Below are 17,196 nucleotides of genomic sequence, written 5' to 3'. Positions count from 1 at the left end.
GAAGAGTTTAAAAAAGGGACTATTTACAAAGGTGTGGTAAGCCACAGAAAGAGATAACAAAGTATTGGGAGAGATTAGAGGGGGGTTATCACCTCAGGCCTGAAAGAGCAACAGAAGGAAAGAGAAAGGTTTCCATGGAGAGGGCTTCCTGACTGGAGTTGTGACCTTCCTTGAGGAACCTAATCAGCCCATGACATCCTGCAGGATGGAAGCTAAAGGAATAAATACCCCAATTTCACGTTCCTCCTTCTGATCTCCTACTAGTGCCCTCCATTTCTCTAACCCACCAGGAAGCCAGAGAACAAGGAAATCCAGTGATAGAATCTTTACAAGTCAGTCTTCCAGAAAGTAGAGTAAGATAGAAAAGGATAGAGAGGCAAAGGGAAGATGTCCAACACAGTTTGACAAAGGATAGGGAACAAACACTTCTGGAACAACTATTGCATTTCAGATATTATTCTTGGAAGTTTTCAAATTGCACTTATTCCTTGCAACAAAACTTTGCCATACATAATATTTCCCCCATTTTACAGATGAGAAAACTGCAGCTAAAATGGGTTAGGTCACTTGTTCAATATGACACAGCTAGTATTTGAACCCAGGCTTGTCTCACTCCAAAGCCTGTGCTCTTAACTAACTCATAGTATTGCCTTGATAACAAGTCCTCTCCTGTGTATCAAGTACCAAGTGATAAATACTATCCAAGCAACCTTAGATACATAAAGAAAACTATACCTTCTTCTTAATTCTTTCTTTTTTAAAAGATTTTGTTTACTTGAGAGAGAAAGTGCAGAAGAGAGCATGAGTAGAGGGAGAGGCAGAGGGAGAAGCAGACTCCCCACTGAGCAGGGAGCTAGGTGGGCTAGATCCCAGGACCGTGGGATCAGGACCTGAGCAAAGGCGTATGGGATCAGGACCTGAGCAAAGGCGTATGCTTAATCGACTGAGCCACACAAGCACCCCACTTCTTAATTCCTTCTTAACCACAGTCCTAAACTGCCTAATCTTTATTATCCCCCCAAACCTCTCCTGAGGTGTTAATGGACAACAATTTTGTTAACTAATAATTTAGTATTAATTGGTACAATTTTAAGGTGTAACTACTTCCAGAGGAATCTGCATTTTAATAAAGAACTTCTTGTCATTTCATTCCCCTTCATACTTTCCCCAGAGTAACTATATAAAAAGGAAGACTTTTGATCTCACAGAAGCATACAGAAGAATGGTGGTTGCCAAGGACTAAGGGGAATGTGGTAAATGGGAGATCTTGGTTAAAGGGTAAAAATTTCAGTTATAAGATTAGTAAGTTCTAGATATCTAATATATAGCATGATGAGTGTATATACACAGCATGGTTAATAATATGGTATTATACACCTGAAATTTACTAAGAAAGTAGATCTTAAGTGTTTTCACATGAAAAAGTAATTATGTGAGGTGATGGATGTGTTAATTAGTTTGTGGTAATATTTTAACAATGTATGCATATATTAAATCATTACATTGCACACCTTAAATGTATATATATTTTTTATTTGCCAGTTATACCTCAATAGAGCTGGAAAAAATAAATATAAAGAAGACTCGGAAAATAAATAGAAGGTAAGGCTTAGTGCTGAATTGGAAAGGCAGGTGAGTCTTGCCTTAGTCAATAAAGAATTAGAGAATGCATGTGTTAGAGGAAGTACAAATTTACACAATGACTCAGACAAAAAAAAATCAACCTAATATTCTACGATCTGACTTCATCTTGCTTTAGAGTCCTAATTCTCCCAGTATCTGTCAGGTTAATATTCAATCAATTTAAAGTTCAAACTTCCTATTAGGGCTTCCTCTATTTTCTCAAAATATCTTCTCTTCTCCTTCCTCAAGATGGTATTGGGGTGCAGAGGAAAGCTTATATAACCTCATTGCACTGGAGAAGGAACCTGTGTATTGCATGTTGGCCTCTGGTTCCTTTCTGACTTCTGCTGAGTTTGCCTCTAACGATACCTGATCATTGTGTGTCTTGCTGCATAGTGTCTCTTGGCCACCTGGCTTTTGAAGGATCACGTTGGGAGCTACTGCTAATGACCATGAACATTGCCATTACTCTGATGGTAAGATTCCTGCACTCAGCATCCACTTCTTCTAACTCCAGGCTTCTGAGCCACCTATACTTTCTTTACTCTTGTATGTCCCACCAGGGCACAGGAGAACTTAAAATCTGTTTTACAGCACTTCAGGTACACTATCTCCAGACCTCTTTGCTTTATCATGCCATGGTGCCATTTCTACTCAACTATGGCTACTTTGTATTGACACAGGGCGCCATACAATCTCCTCCAATACTTATGCACAGGAAAAGCAATACCAGCCCATTCTGTGGCCCAGAGCGTGGGATCAGCTTCTTAAGAGTAAGTACATCCCTTCCCAAATATATCTCCAAGCTCCTCCAAGCACCAAAATGGTTTTGGTTTCCTGAGTGGCAGAAACTTCCCTTATGTTAGTATCTCCCATCCTCTCTACACAATTGCTGATGGAGAACTACTATTGTCACACCACCACGTTTTTCTCTTGGTATGTAAAGGGAATCTTTACCCTCATCAAATCCTGGCTTTTGAAACTATTATTTCACAATGCACTGAAAAATTGCAGTCTGAAACTCAGGGATGAGCAATGATACATTTGTTCCAGGTCATAGCTGTCTTCCCCTGAAGCAATAAGTTCAATTGATTCAAGGAGTAGGAGTACAAAACAAAAAGGAAATAAAGTATCAGGAACAATTGGCAACAAAAATAGGTTTAATATCTTAAAAACATATAGGATACGTATATGATATGTATGTAAAAACATATAGCTCATTCTTCTATTCAGACAAAAATATCTTAAAGCACTTACCATGTTAAGATCACCCACTGGTCTGGGTGGCTGCAAATAGTGAGTAACAACAAACACTCTAGATCAGTTTCTAGTACCACAAATTTGCTATAAAAGAAAACCATTTCCAAACCATGGGCAATCATTTTTGGCTACTTTCAATGCAATAACACATCATCATGCCCAGTTCTTTTTTCACTGGTTCTGAGAATAGAATACTGTGGCTGTTTTTTGTCTGGGTACCTGGGGGTTAACCTGCAACCTTATTATTTTTCAAAATTTATGGCTGGAAATCCTATGAGTCCAATTTCCTGCCTTAGTGAGTAGAGTATAGTAAGTTACATTAGTGAACAAAATTTAATATTTGAAGATTGAAGATATTGCTCGGTCTCAGAGTCATCTTTCCAACCATCAATGGCATCAGCCCAGACTAGCAATGTAGCTGTAAAAGACTTAAGAGATTGTGTTTAACCCATAGTGAACCCGCAATGTACTAGAAATGCTATTTTTAATAGACTAGAACATGGTTATCTTTTGATACAAGGTGTATTTTCTGCAAAAATATAATTTAGAAAAAGGTTTGGTTAATTAAGGGTGCTGGTTAAAGAAAGTTGTATTAGTCACTTGGATACTTCTTTGAAGCTCACTAGAATGAGATTTTGAACCATAGTAAATGAAATTTTATTTCAAATGGTGCTGCAAAATTCTTAGACATTCCAGCAAGCCTTTTTCTTACTGAAAGATCTTTAAGATTGTTCACCGTTATCATTTTGCTTTACTGAGCCTAGAAAGCAATGGTTTTTATTTTTCCAAATAAACCTTAAATAAAGTGCTTACAAGCTTTCACAGCAGAAAACTACTTATTAAGGCAATGATGTTATCCCTAAATTTTTCCTGATTTTATTGTCCTGCCCTCATATTGTTCATTATCAGTACAATTCTTGCTCTCATTTGAGAGAAACTGTCATTAGTTAAATGAATTCCTTAGACAGGTCACTAGAAGCATCTTGCCCTTCTCCTCAATAATTATATTTTCTACATAATGAAAAGCTTGTAGTTTAAAAGTATCTCCAGTTATAGCTAGGCAAAAACATGAAAGGAAGAGCTACTTACATGAATATATGAGATTTCATATCTCTTTCAATTGCTAAACAAATTTTACAGACTTGAAAAAGGCTAGCTTGACAGCTCTAGAGCAAAAGCCCTAGCTTATTAACAGTTTTAACCTTAACCTATTGAAAAACAATATGAGGCCAAAAAGGAGAGCAACTCAGGGGTTTCTTAGGAATGGGAGTGTAAGAGGTTGAGAATGAAAAGTTGTGTAGCAGTTAAGGCAATTACCTCTGCCAAGGGGAGAGCAAAGTACCCTTTTTTTCCCTTCTCATTTCCTCCCCCAAAGCTGGTAGAAATTGTCTTTATATCAATAAGATAGGCTTGGTGATTAGAGCAGAAATATTCTCATCCAGTTCAACCACCATTTCCTCCTCCCAGGATTTCTCAAGGAAAATTACAATGATTGATTTGTATGCATAGAAGGTGGGCCACTCTGAGATGACAATTAAGGAAGTTTGGGAATTTACTGGAGAATGAATGGTAGCAGGGACATTTCTAGCAGTAGCAGAAACAGAGAAGGCTGGGTGGTGCATGGATGAACGCCAGCCAGCAGAAGCGAAGAGGCCCAGCACAGGGCTTGTCTGCTAATCACATTCAAACCTACACCTTGCCAGAAAGCCACGTCCCAAACTCTAAATAATGCTTGCTTCAGGGGTCAATTTTTCCAAGAGCTTTCCGTGAAAAGATTTTAAATGGAAATATAAGCTTCATGTGAGCAATAAAGAAAAAACATGTAAATCTCTTCTCCACCTTGCATTTGCTTTTCCTGCTGTGTTTTAGGCAAAAGAAAATCTCATCAAAAATGACTCCAGAGCCCAGACTCTGACCTCCTCAGATCCTGCTCCCTCTAATCAGGCCACAGTTGACTGACAGTCAGGAAATAAACTGTTCTTTGAAGGTACAGCTGGAGCAGGTTTACAGCAAATGACTAATATGATCTAATCTTCCAGCAATTTCGACAGTTTTCAATTCTGGAAGATTCATATATGTCTGTTTAACTTTCTGATTCTGTCCTGTGACTGCTCATTGAATTATCCTTCAAGATTCAATCTTCCCAAATATTGCAACCTTCTTCATTATCAAACTCCAATGTAATATCAGGATCCACAGTGTGCCCAAGCCCCACAGTATCAATCTGGACACATTGAAAAGCCAAAGAAAAGGCCTAACAGCCAAAGATAACCACTTACCCAATTAGCAAATTCTCCTAAAACTGTTACTAGGTGTGCTAGCCACTGTTAAGTATTTGGAGTGGTACAACCCTCTATCAGTTTCCGAAATGCCTAAGGTCTGGTAGCCAAAAATCTACCTTCCCCACAAGCTGGATGGGGAAATCTCTTTAATAAGAGACAAAGTCTTTAATTCCATAACTGGAGATAAGCTTAGAGGGATGCTCTGTATGAAAGGGAAGAAAGTTGATTTAAATCCCTACTAAGTCATAAATGATTGATATTAGAGTGACTCCTCAGAGCAGATTTTAAAGGGAAGGAAGCAAGAGAACAGACAGTACCAGATGCAAAAGGAAAGGATGGGGGAAAGGAGGGAAGGAGGAAGGCCAATAAAGAGAAAGTTGGAGAGACAGTAAGGAAGCTGGAGGAGGGGTCCAAAAACTAACTTTGCCGACTACACTATCTTACCAAAGGCAATCTAGCCTATAACTCAAGTAAGCAACTCTGGGGTCTAAAAAGAAAGATACAAAATTCAGCTGGTGCTAGCCAGACTCTGCAAGAGTTTTACATTTTCTTCTAAATCCAGTAATAAATTATATACCCAAAGGGTCCTGATTGAAATAAAAAACACTGCTTCAAGTGTAAAGCAGAATAAAATTCAAATCTTAAAATTGCAAAGGGTATTAACATATAAATTAGCTAGTCCTAAAAGATTTTCAGACTCACCTGTGCATTTGGCTCATTTTCTTTGGCCCAATTTAATTACCTTTTACATTGGAGTTTTATTTTATTTTATTTTCCATTATAAAAATTTATCAAGGGAATAATTTGAGTTTTTAGAGGTTTGGTTTAGACCAAAAACCATGAAAACACTTTAAATTCTTTTTTAACCTACCAAGTAGGATGTAAATTACATAAATCCTCTATTACTTTAGGAAAGAGACTGCTTTCCTTAATCAGACAAGTTGATTTCCAAGTCATGCTCTCTTACCTCTACTGCCTTGTAACCTGAAGGAGAACTGAACCTTACCAGGGGTGGTTCTTCTGTAAGTCAAGGTGGGAAGAATAGGTGATATCCCAAAACAGACTAGGTGGAGACTCTGAGCCAAAAGCAGAGTCTGTGATACAGAGTGTGATCAACAAACCAGGGTACTTTTGAGAGTGAAAGGGTGCTGCTAATTACTTGAGAACAAAAGGCTTAAAATGAGACATGGGGCCACCCTAGGGATAAGGCAGTTTGAGAAACTGCATTTCCCAGTATGCCCTTCCCCTTGAAAGTCAAAAGGCCTGACTGGAGCAAAGCACCCTGGGATCTGTGTTTAGCAGCATTTAAGAGGTAAACAGTATAGGGCTGAGTCTGACATAGAGGCTTACACCTTCCATGGGATACTTAATCAGACACAGAAAACAACACCTGAGGTGAAATTTCAGTGGATATTAAGTCTAGGGTGGAACCTTTCTCTCCCTCACACCTCAAGCTTGCAAAGAGGTGGCGTTGGTAGAGCTGTCCACTGGTCCACAGCCCTGTTTCTCCTGGGTGCAATGCTGCCTCCCCACATCACCAGCATCCCCACTGCTGCTAGTCTTTGGGGGATTGTGGTCCAGGTGCTATTCCCACTCCACTTCAACCAACTTGTGCAGCTCCATGGTGGCCTGAGCATCTTCCACAGAGGAATGTCCAGTTTTCCCAATCTGCATGTCCCAGTTCAGAAGCTTCTTGGTGAAATGCTTCAGAGACATGGTGGCATTCTTCAAGCAGTCTGCCTTCAGGTTGGGGAGGAGAGGGATTTGGGAGGTGTTGTGGGTGAGGGACTTGGGGTGGAAGTACTGAAGGGCTTTGAAGTTGTTGGTGGCATGCCCCCACACTGTCTTCCCTGTGACTATCTTTAAGATCTGGCTCTGCGCGATCTTAAGGGGTGTAGCATTCATCATGTACTGCTTCCAGATGCCACTCCGTCTGGTCCACTAGTCTATAATGGGGTGGGGGGAAGAGAATGTACTCTCCATAAAGCACATCTCCATGTGCTGGTAGTTGACAATGCTACATTGAGCCAAGAAACTGACATGCCCTTTGGGTTCTGTGCCATCTCACGGTCAGTTACCACCGTCTTCCTTGTCATCTTCTGGGATGCTCTAGAGCATTTATTCTCTGAATGAGATTGGGTGGAGTTATGTGAGGGCATTCTTCTGAGTAAGGTTCTTCTGGGAGCTCTTCTTCTAGGGGCGAGTTGAGTCCTTCTAATTTTTGGAAGGGCACTCTGGAACTCCCATTTTAGACTTCACTATTAGATCAGGTTTTGTATTTGTTTTGTTTACAATTTTGATACATAGGACTCTGAAATTTCCTAACATACAGTTCAGACCCCATCCATCCTCACTTCTGTTTTAATTTTCAATGGCCTATGCAAGGGCTGTGCTTTCGTAGCATGAAGGTTCTGTTAGAGAGAGTGTGTGTGTATGTGTATGTATGTGTATGTGTATGTGTATGTATGTGTATGTGTGCCTAGTGGAGACAGGGGTTTCCAGATTCTCACATCTTTCAAATGGAGACACAAATGAAAGCATAGTTACAAAGCAGGAGACCACATTCTACATTGACAGAGCAGGTTCTCTGAAGCTCATCACCCTACCAAAGAGGAGACTAGCTGTAGGACTGACACACTGCTGAATTCATGATTCCATTCCCCTCCTAATTAGAAGGTGTTGAGATTGTACTGTTTGGTCAGCTTCTGAGAATTATTATGCTCTTTTTGTTCCTTCACTGGGACTTTTAGAACCTTAGAATAGTTGGTAAAAAGAATGCTTAGGTATAGCTGGCAACATGAAAGGCCTTTATGAGCTCCATGGGAAAGAGACACTTCATATTTAGGAAGGAAAAATTAGAAGAAGAGTTTCTTCCTCTCTGTCATTTCTCTGACAGACAATAATGTCTCTCCTGCTGGTAGCTTTCAAGACAAGGAGATTTGTATGAGTTGCCATGAAATTCATTATCATACATTTATGCTCTAAAAATGCAATTGGAACCACTCTTCATGTGTGCCACATTTACAATAATTATCCCAATAAAACCTTATCCACATAAATGACTAACAAGAACTCCAAGTGAGAAAAGAGATGTTTTTTCATTATTGGATCATATCTCAGAGCTGAGGACAATCATGGTACATAAGCCAAATACAGCCTTCTCATGGATAGTACAATTACCTTTTCATTTGAGAATGCCCACTCCTTGGCAAAAGGCCTTTCCAAGCAAGGTCCATTTGACAAATCAGTTCACAATCCATTCAGCTCACCTGAGCTTTCATGCTCCTTTACTACGCTGAAGAAACAGCAGAAATGTGGGAGTTAGAGATGTAGGGGTTTAGGTTTGGTTCTGTGAGCAATCCATGGCATGACTTGAATGAGTTTCAGCTTTCTGGTCTATACAGTAAAGCAAACAATGCTACTTGAACACAGTAACATTTGAGCTTTCTGTTCCAAAAAAATTCAAATGTGGTAGTAAATATTAAAGTAATTTTAAATGTATAAAATGTAATACAATGCAAGATGAAATTATTCTTTTTAACTCCAGAGGAGAAAGGTCATCCAGTGGGGAAAATCATACCTAATTTTCTGTCCTGGAAGATATGCACAAGAACTTTTGTACCATTAAATGATAGCTGTGGAAGCTTTTAATCAATTACCAATTAATTCAGTTCTTCCTCTGGTTTCCCCTCCCACCCAGGCTTTTTCTCTGTGAAGCTCACCTATTAATATCCCCAATGATACTTCATTTTCTTCTTACAACTAATGCTGCTATTGAAAAGTCTGAGATCAACCTGATTCTTGATCCTTTGTACATTCACTTTTTGTTCTTTCAGGACACTCAGAATTTTCTCTTTGATGCTGTCAATGTTCACTATAGAGTAGCTAGTTTAGGTTTTCCTTTTTGCTCGTATTTGACACTCTATGATTCTTTACTACATGAAGTCTTTCATTATTTTTCAATTTCAAAACATTTATCTCCATTATTCTTAAAGTAGCTACTTCTTCCTATTTTTGATTTTGTCTATTTCTTGGACTCCTTTTATTTGATATTGGGATTTTACTTTCATCTTCCACATCCTATAGCTTTTCTTTTATACTTTCTATCTCTTTATCCTTTCCTACTACCTTCTAGGAAAGTTCTTCATTTTATCTTTAATTCACTAATTTGTTCTTTAGCTAAATTTATCCTTTATTATTTCATCAGTCATATTTTTTTACTTCAATTATTATATTTTTATGAATAGAACTTCCACTTATATTCATGATGGAGTAACTGTCACTGGACTTGCCCTCCTACCATAAATAACTAGAAAACTCAACAAAATATAGGAGATAATTGTTTTCAGACAATAGACAACAGGCTGTGATTTTTGAAAGAGAAACAAATGAGGTAATCTCTATGATTGTCTCAGCTTGCTGCCTAGAAGCAATTTCTGGACAACAGCATAAGGATGGAAAGTCCAAGCAGAACACAGCGAGCTTGCTGATTTGAAGTCAGAGGTCAGAATTCATGGAGGATGAGGCAGCTATAATTAGTGGAGCAGAGTACTAGAGAAGAGAGAGCTATACAAAGAAAGAACTATAGAAATTGGCATAGGGATTCCCTTTAGTCTTTGATACATACTGAGTTGTGCATGCATAACATGAAATTCCAGTGAGGATGGGCAAAAAACAACAGCTGGGGAGCTGTAAGGCGGAGAATTTCCAGAGCTCATACAGGGCTAGGAAATGTTTGCTTTCCAGCCAGCCAGAGCAGACAAATGTTGTAGAGTACCCAGGCATTTAAGTAGAGACCCCAGAATGATCACACATTAGTAGTGGAGCTAATCTAGCCCTACAGTAAAGGCTATCCTTGGCCTGCCATAACAAAATTATAAACAAGCCTTGAAAGTTTAAAGCTGATCTGGAAGTGATTTAACTACCTCCCAAAAGAGAACTCAAGGTAAAACAGTAAAATCCAGGCACTCAACAACAAAACATTCACAATATCCAGCATCTAATAAACAACTACTATACACATGAAGAAGCAGGAATATATGACCCATAACCAGGAAAAACATCAGACAACATAAAAGACACAGAAATGATAGAGTGGATGGAATTGCCAGACAAAAAAATTTAGAATACCTATTAAAATATTAAGGTTAAAGTTTAAAAGAAAGGTCAAAGGTTAAAGAAAAATATTGCCATAATGAGGAAAGAAATGGAAACTGTAAGAAAGAAACAAATGAAAGTATTAGAAGTGAAAAATATAATATTTGAAATGGAAATTTCACTGAGTAGGATTGACAGTGAATTAGATGCTGTAGAAAATGAGTACATTTTTAGATGCGGCCGTGGAAACTATCCAAATCAAAACACAAGACAGGGGGTGAAAAGTGTGAAAAAAGATGAACAGAGCCTCAGTGATATGTGGGTCAATATCAAGTAGTCTAACCTATAAGTAATTGGAGTCCCAGAATGGAGGTTCAGACAAAATATTTGAAGAAATAATGGCTGAAAGTTTTCCAATTTAATAATGACTGTGAATTCACATACCCAAAAAATTCCACACACTCTAGCAGTATAAGCACAAAGAAAACCATGTATAGTAGGCACATCATAATCAAGATGCTGAAATTGATAGAGAAAAAAAAAGTTCCTAAATGCAGTCAGAGGAAGAAAAAGAATACCTTAAATATATAGGAATAAAGATAAGAATGAATACTGACTTCTTGTCAGAAAGAATATAAGCCAGAAAAGAATTCTATATCTATGGGAGGGAAAACTCCAAAAATAAAGACCAAATAAATACTTTATCAGGGAAACAAAAGCTGAATTTGTCACCAGCAAACCTGCACAAAAAGAAACACTATACCCAGTACCCAGATCTTGGTTTCTAATATCATTCTGCAATAAAAGGAACCAGGGCTCCTTGGAGAAATGGCAGACTCTAAGGCTGAAAATGGAAATAGACAGAATGAGCCTGGAGCATCTTGTAATACCAGAAAGTAAGGAAGTGTTAAAAAAAATGATGGGGTCATGTCAAAGAGACATAGCAATCAATTGAAAGAGCTCCCCATGGCCAAAGTTGGAGTGATGTGAAAAAGAAAATAAAGTCATATTAGATTATAACCCAAAGTATAAAATAAATATCTATAAGTCCATCTTGGTGTAACTAAAAGATTTAGTAAATAAATAAATGGAGGATAATATACCCATAATAAACCTCCCATATAAAAGAATTCCAAATAATTTATGTAGATAGTTTCCCATCAAGGAGGCGAAGCATAATTCCCCACTCCTCAAATGTGGGCTGCACAAAATAACTCCCTTCCAAAGAGAACTGTATGGAAAAAGAGGAGAAAGAGTAACTTTATAGTGGAGAAACCTGACAAACCCTACCTCAGACAGATGATCAAGGTTAATATCACCAGTGATAAATCATGCTGATAGCTCGTACCCATGATATGATGTGATGAGAAGGGCACTTTGCAACTTCCTCCCAAAAATACATAACCCAGTCTAATCATGAGAAAAACATCATACAAACCCAAATAGGGGACAATCTACAAAATACCTGACCAGTATTCCTCAAAACTGTCCAAGTCATCAAAAACAGAGTCTGAGAAACCATCACAGCCAAGAGGGACCTAAAGAGACATGATAGCTAAATGTAATGTGGTATCTTGGATGTGTTTCTGGGAATGAAAAAAGACATTAGATTAAAAACTAAGGAAATCAAAAAAAAAGTATGGACTTCAGTTAACAATAATGTACCAATATTAGTTCATTAGTTGTGACAAATATACCATACTAATGTAAGATGTTAACAGTAGGGGAAACAGGATGCAGGGTATATGTAAACTCTCCATACTATCTATGCAACTTTTCATAAATCTGAATCTGTTCTAAAATTAAAATATATTTGAAAAGAAATGATAAGGGAATATTTTTAGGCTGAAGTAAAATGTTATGAAATGGAAACGGAGGTCTGCACAAAAGAATGAAGAGTGTCAGAAATGGTAAATATGTAGATCAATATATATTTTGTGGCTAATATTTTTCATTTGATCCTTTAAAATTATCTTATCATATTTTATATTACTGATTTATTACCTTAAATCTTTAAATATATTCACTTGTATATTTTAAATTATTAGCCCATCCATTCCGTTAATTCCTCATTGAATGGTATATATTTTCAATTTGTTGACCTTTTCTATAGTAGTCATTCATCCTTCTCAGAAGTCTAGGTATACTTACTCCTGTTTCCCGGGGATATCAGCTACTGCATCTAATAAATGTATGTCAAAAAGGGGCCAAAGGCCAGGCCCTAGTTTAGTCCTAGGGAAGAGTCCCAGATACCACAGAACTATTGTAACTCCTATATCTTGGTGCCTTATGAGGCAACTTGTCTGGTCTGTCACCTTGAGTTGCAAACCATCAGATCTAAGAGTTGGAAGGGAGGAAGTGGAGGAATGGATGTCAGAGGACAACCGGTTAGTCCATCCTTATGCTCAACAACACACACCAGTAAGAGTTTTGCATTGTCCATCTACTCATAGCCTGCTGACACAGGCAGTTTGGGCTATTGTCCCTGATTTCTGCAATGAAATGAGGTAAGCAGTAATTATACTAAGGTTACACCAGGGAGAGGAAGAAATAGGGCTCTAGAAGTTTTGTTCTGCCCTATTCCATCACCAATGCCTCTGGCCATCCCTTGTACCAAGCTACAGCCATCTACCTTTTACACACATCCGTTGAAGGCTGTTTTCAGTATCTCCAGGGCTTTTCACAGTGGTATTGTTGTAGTGGTTGCTATTTTCCCTGGAATCTATGCTGCCCTCTGGCTTCTATCTCCAGAGTTGATTTTGGGTAGGAATCAAAAATTAATTTGTCAAGAACTGTAAATATAACTCTTGTTAGGCACTTACTCTGTGCATAGAACTTTACTTGCATTGATCTTATTTAATCCTTTCAACATCCCTATGTGGTACATACTATTATTATAACCATTTTACAGATGAGGAAACTGCAGCACGAAAACATTAAGCAACTCACACAAGATCACAGTGTAGGAGATAGAGTCAAAATTCAAACCTAGTCAATCTTACTCCAGAGACTAGGATCTTTTTCAACACCAGATACCAGTAATTAGCATATTGTAGGGGCTCAAAAATATTTATTCAATGTTTCTCAAATAATGAACAAATGGATGGGTGGTTAGAAGTACACTGCCAGCTTCCTCAGCAGTCTTATTTCCTCTATGTTTTCTTCTGTTCCATTGCTTTAGTGTCTCTGAAATATACTATGAACCCGATCTGTGTACCTTTTACAGAGTGATGCATTCTACTTTCCTTTCATCCTTTATTATTTAAAAAATCATATTTGTACTTCTAATAAAAAGAAACACTTATCTTTTTGTTTTTCTGTGTAAGAATAGGTGACATAACTTTCTCATTGTCAGAGCTCTGCCACAAAAGCTGTCTTGTTTTCCCTCTGTAATTTCTGGTGGAAATAGGTCCTGTAAAAGAAAGAACATAAATGGCCATCAAAAATATGGAAAGATGCTCTGCCTCACCAGTTATGAATGAAATACACATTAAAACAACACGGAACTGGCAAAAAAATTTTTCAAACTGGCAAAAAATTGAAGGATTAAAATACACAGTATTGGTAAGAGTTCTAGGAAACAGACCCTCTTACACATTGGTAGTGAGAATTTCAATTGAAGAAGCCTTTTTAGAAGGAAATTTGACAAAATCTATCAATATTTAAATATGTAGACATTTCGACCCAGATTTTCCATTTCTAATAATTTATGTTACAAAAAAAGCCTTGTGTTGTACAAGCATATTTGTTGCAGCATAAATTCATATAGAAAAAACTGGAATAAATAAAATTTCTGTTAATGGGGGAATGGTTAAATAGATTGACAATGGGATCCTATGGAATCATGCAATGAGATAAATCTATATGTATTTATGTGGGAAAGTATTCATGATATATTGATAAATGAGAAAACATAGAAAAATATACAAAATATCATCCAATTTTTATAAACCAAAATAATTTATATATCTGATTGTGTATGTTTATATATGCATATTAAAATTCTGAATTTATACCAATCTGTGAACAATTATTACCTCTGAAGAGTGGGATTGAACAGAGAACAGACTGGTGGTTGCCAGAGGTGGGGGCTAAGGGTGGGGGAAATGGGTGAAGGGAGCTAAAGGGTACAAACTTCCAGTTATAATATAAATAAGTTTTGGGAATGTCATGTATAGCATGGTAACTATAGTTAGCACTGTATTGTATATTTGAAAGTTGCTAAGAGAGTACATCTTAAAAGTTCTCATCTCAAGAAAAAAAATGTAACTATGTAAGGTGATGGATATTAACCAAACTTATTGTTGTAATCAAGAACGGGGTGGGGGGTGAACCTTCACTTCTGTAATATTTGATTTTTTTTCAACATAGAAGCTCTTTTGTAATTTTTAAACATGTGTATGTGGAATCAAAAAAAAAAGAAAAAAGGAAGGCAGAAAGAGAAGAAAGAAGGAGGGTTAACATTAACTTGGAATCCACTCAAATGAAAATAGTATTGTATTTGAAAAATAGTCAGGAATCAGAAGGTTGTTTTATTTGACTTCCTGTAGACTTGAGCTTATAGGGAAAGCACACTAGGACACTCTGGGAAGCTTCTTGTGAAGAGATCAGTCAGTCCCTCCTCACAGAAAACTGGTATGTTTTTAGGTTGTTGTGCTAGTGATTAGGGCGGTCTACACCATTTAGGTAGAAAAGAAAATGTGACAATTGCTCTAGCTCTTGAAAGAAAAATTGATTCAAATGCAATTGAAATTGATTCCCTTATTTCCTCCTATGCTTTTTATTTTAATATATACATCTACATACATGTATATATCAACAGAAAATCTCTTCCCTTAGCCACACATGAAAGTGGACCCCCAGGTGGTTAAAGGTTGCTGAACACATCTTTCTATGCTCACAGATTAAATTTAGGTGGATGAAGAGCTTATAAAGTCATTCTGAATACCTCAGCAGATGGGTGTGCCAAACACTGAGAGAAGAGAAAAGGCAAGGGTTCAGGTAGAAGGTCAAATTGATAGCCTCTCTTTGCTTCCAGATTCCAGACTGTGTGAATAGCTCACCGTTAGGCCTAAGCTTCACATAAATATATTTTGGGGGGAAAAATTCTGATCTTACCCTTAAGACTGGCATCTTTCTCGATAATACTATAATCATGTACTCAGGTCTTTATCCCTGCAGCATAGCTGAAATGTGGCTATGTGGCATTATGTAATTAACTGGAAGTCAATTAATATGTGCAACGATTTACCATCACTTTCATTTTCCTCATGGAGACCACTCCTACCAATCCTGACATTTGCAATGATAAGAATCAATATTTTAAAATATTTTTTAAGGAATCAATATTTTTAATGGGTCAGTTATTTAATTAGGTTCTTTGAAAAAAATTATTTATTTATTTTAAATTTTAGTTAACATACAGTGCATGGGGCGCCTGGGTGGCGCAGTCGTTAAGCGTCTGCCTTTGGCTCAGGGTGTGATCCCGGTGTTCTGGGATCAAGCCCCACATCAGGCTCCTCCACTAGGAGCCTGCTTCTTCCTCTCCCACTCCCCCTGCTTGTGTTCCCTCCTTCACTGGCTGTCTCTCTGTGTCAAATTAATAAATAAAATCTTTAAAAAAAAACCATACAGTGCAATATTGGTTTCTGGAGTAGAATTTGGTGATTCATCTTTAATATCCATCACCCATCTAGCCCATCTCCCACCCACCTCCCTCCAACAACCCTCAGTTTGTTCTCTATTGTTTAGAGTCTCTTATGGTTTGTTTCCCTCTCTCTTTTTTCTTTCTCCCCTTCCCACATGTTTATCTGTTTCTTTCTTAAATTCCACATATGAATGAGATCATATGGTGTTTGTCTTTTTCTGACTACTTCACTTAACATAATACACTTTAGCTCCATCCATGTCATTGCAAATGGCAAGATTTCATTTTTGTTGGCTGAGTAATATTCCAGTGTGTGTGTGTGTGTGTGTGTGTGTGTGTGTGTGTGTGTGTGTCACATCTTCATTATCCATTTATCAGTTGATAGACATTTGGGCTCTCTTCAGTTTGACTATTGCTGATAATGGTGCTATAAACATCAAGATGCATGTACTCCTTTGAATCTGTATTTTTGTATCCTTTCGGTAAATACCTAGTAGTGCAATTGCTAGATTGTACAGTAGTTCTATTTTGAACATTTTGAGGAACCTCCGTACTGTTCTCCAGAGTGGCTGCACCATTTTGCATTCCCTAACACTTCACAAGTGTTCCCCTTTCTCCACATCCTCACCAACACCTGCTGTTTCTTGCGTTGTTATTTTTAGCCATTATGACAGTGTGGGGTGGTATCTCATCATGGTTTTAATTTGTATTTCTCTGATGATGAGTGATGTTGAGCATCTTTTCATGTGTCTGTTAGTCATCTAGATGTCTTATTTGGAAAAGTGTCTATTCATGTCTTCTGCCCATTTCTTAGCTGGATTATTTGTTTTTTTGGGTGTTGAGTTTGATAAGTTCTTTATAGATTTTGGACACCAACCATTTGTAACTATCTTCTCCTATTCCATAGGCTACCTTTTAGTTTTGTTGATTGTTTCTTCACTGTGCAGAAGCTTTTTATCGTGATGAAGTCCCAATAGTTCATTTTTGCTTTTGTTTCCCTTGCTTCTGGAGACGTGTCTAGTAAGAAGTTGGTACAATTGAGGTCAAAGAGGTTTGTGCCTCTGTTCTCTAGGACTTTGATGGTTTCTTGTCTCACATTTAGGTCTGTCATCCATTTTGAATTTCTTTCTGTGTATGGTGTAATAAAGTGGTTCAGTTTCAGTCTTCTGCATGTTGCTCTCAAGTTTTCCCAACACCATTTGTTGAAGTGACTGTTTCCCATTGGATATTCTTTTCTACTTTGTTGAAGATTAGTTGGTCATATAGTTGTGGGTCCATTTCTGGGTT

General features: G+C 37.6%; 1 pseudogene; it reads right to left on the bottom strand.

Moving 5' to 3' along the window:
- Positions 1 to 6,657: 6,657 nt before the first annotated feature.
- LOC103673007 lies at positions 6,658 to 7,324 on the bottom strand (annotated as a pseudogene).
- Positions 7,325 to 17,196: the final 9,872 nt, after the last annotated feature.

The sequence above is a fragment of the Ursus maritimus genome, assembly GCF_017311325.1.
Source record: "Ursus maritimus isolate PB19 chromosome X unlocalized genomic scaffold, ASM1731132v1 scaffold_X1, whole genome shotgun sequence".
Lineage (NCBI taxonomy): Eukaryota > Metazoa > Chordata > Mammalia > Carnivora > Ursidae > Ursus > Ursus maritimus.
The sequence above is the reverse complement of the archived record's forward strand: the minus strand, read 5'-3'. Positions and strand labels throughout refer to the sequence as shown.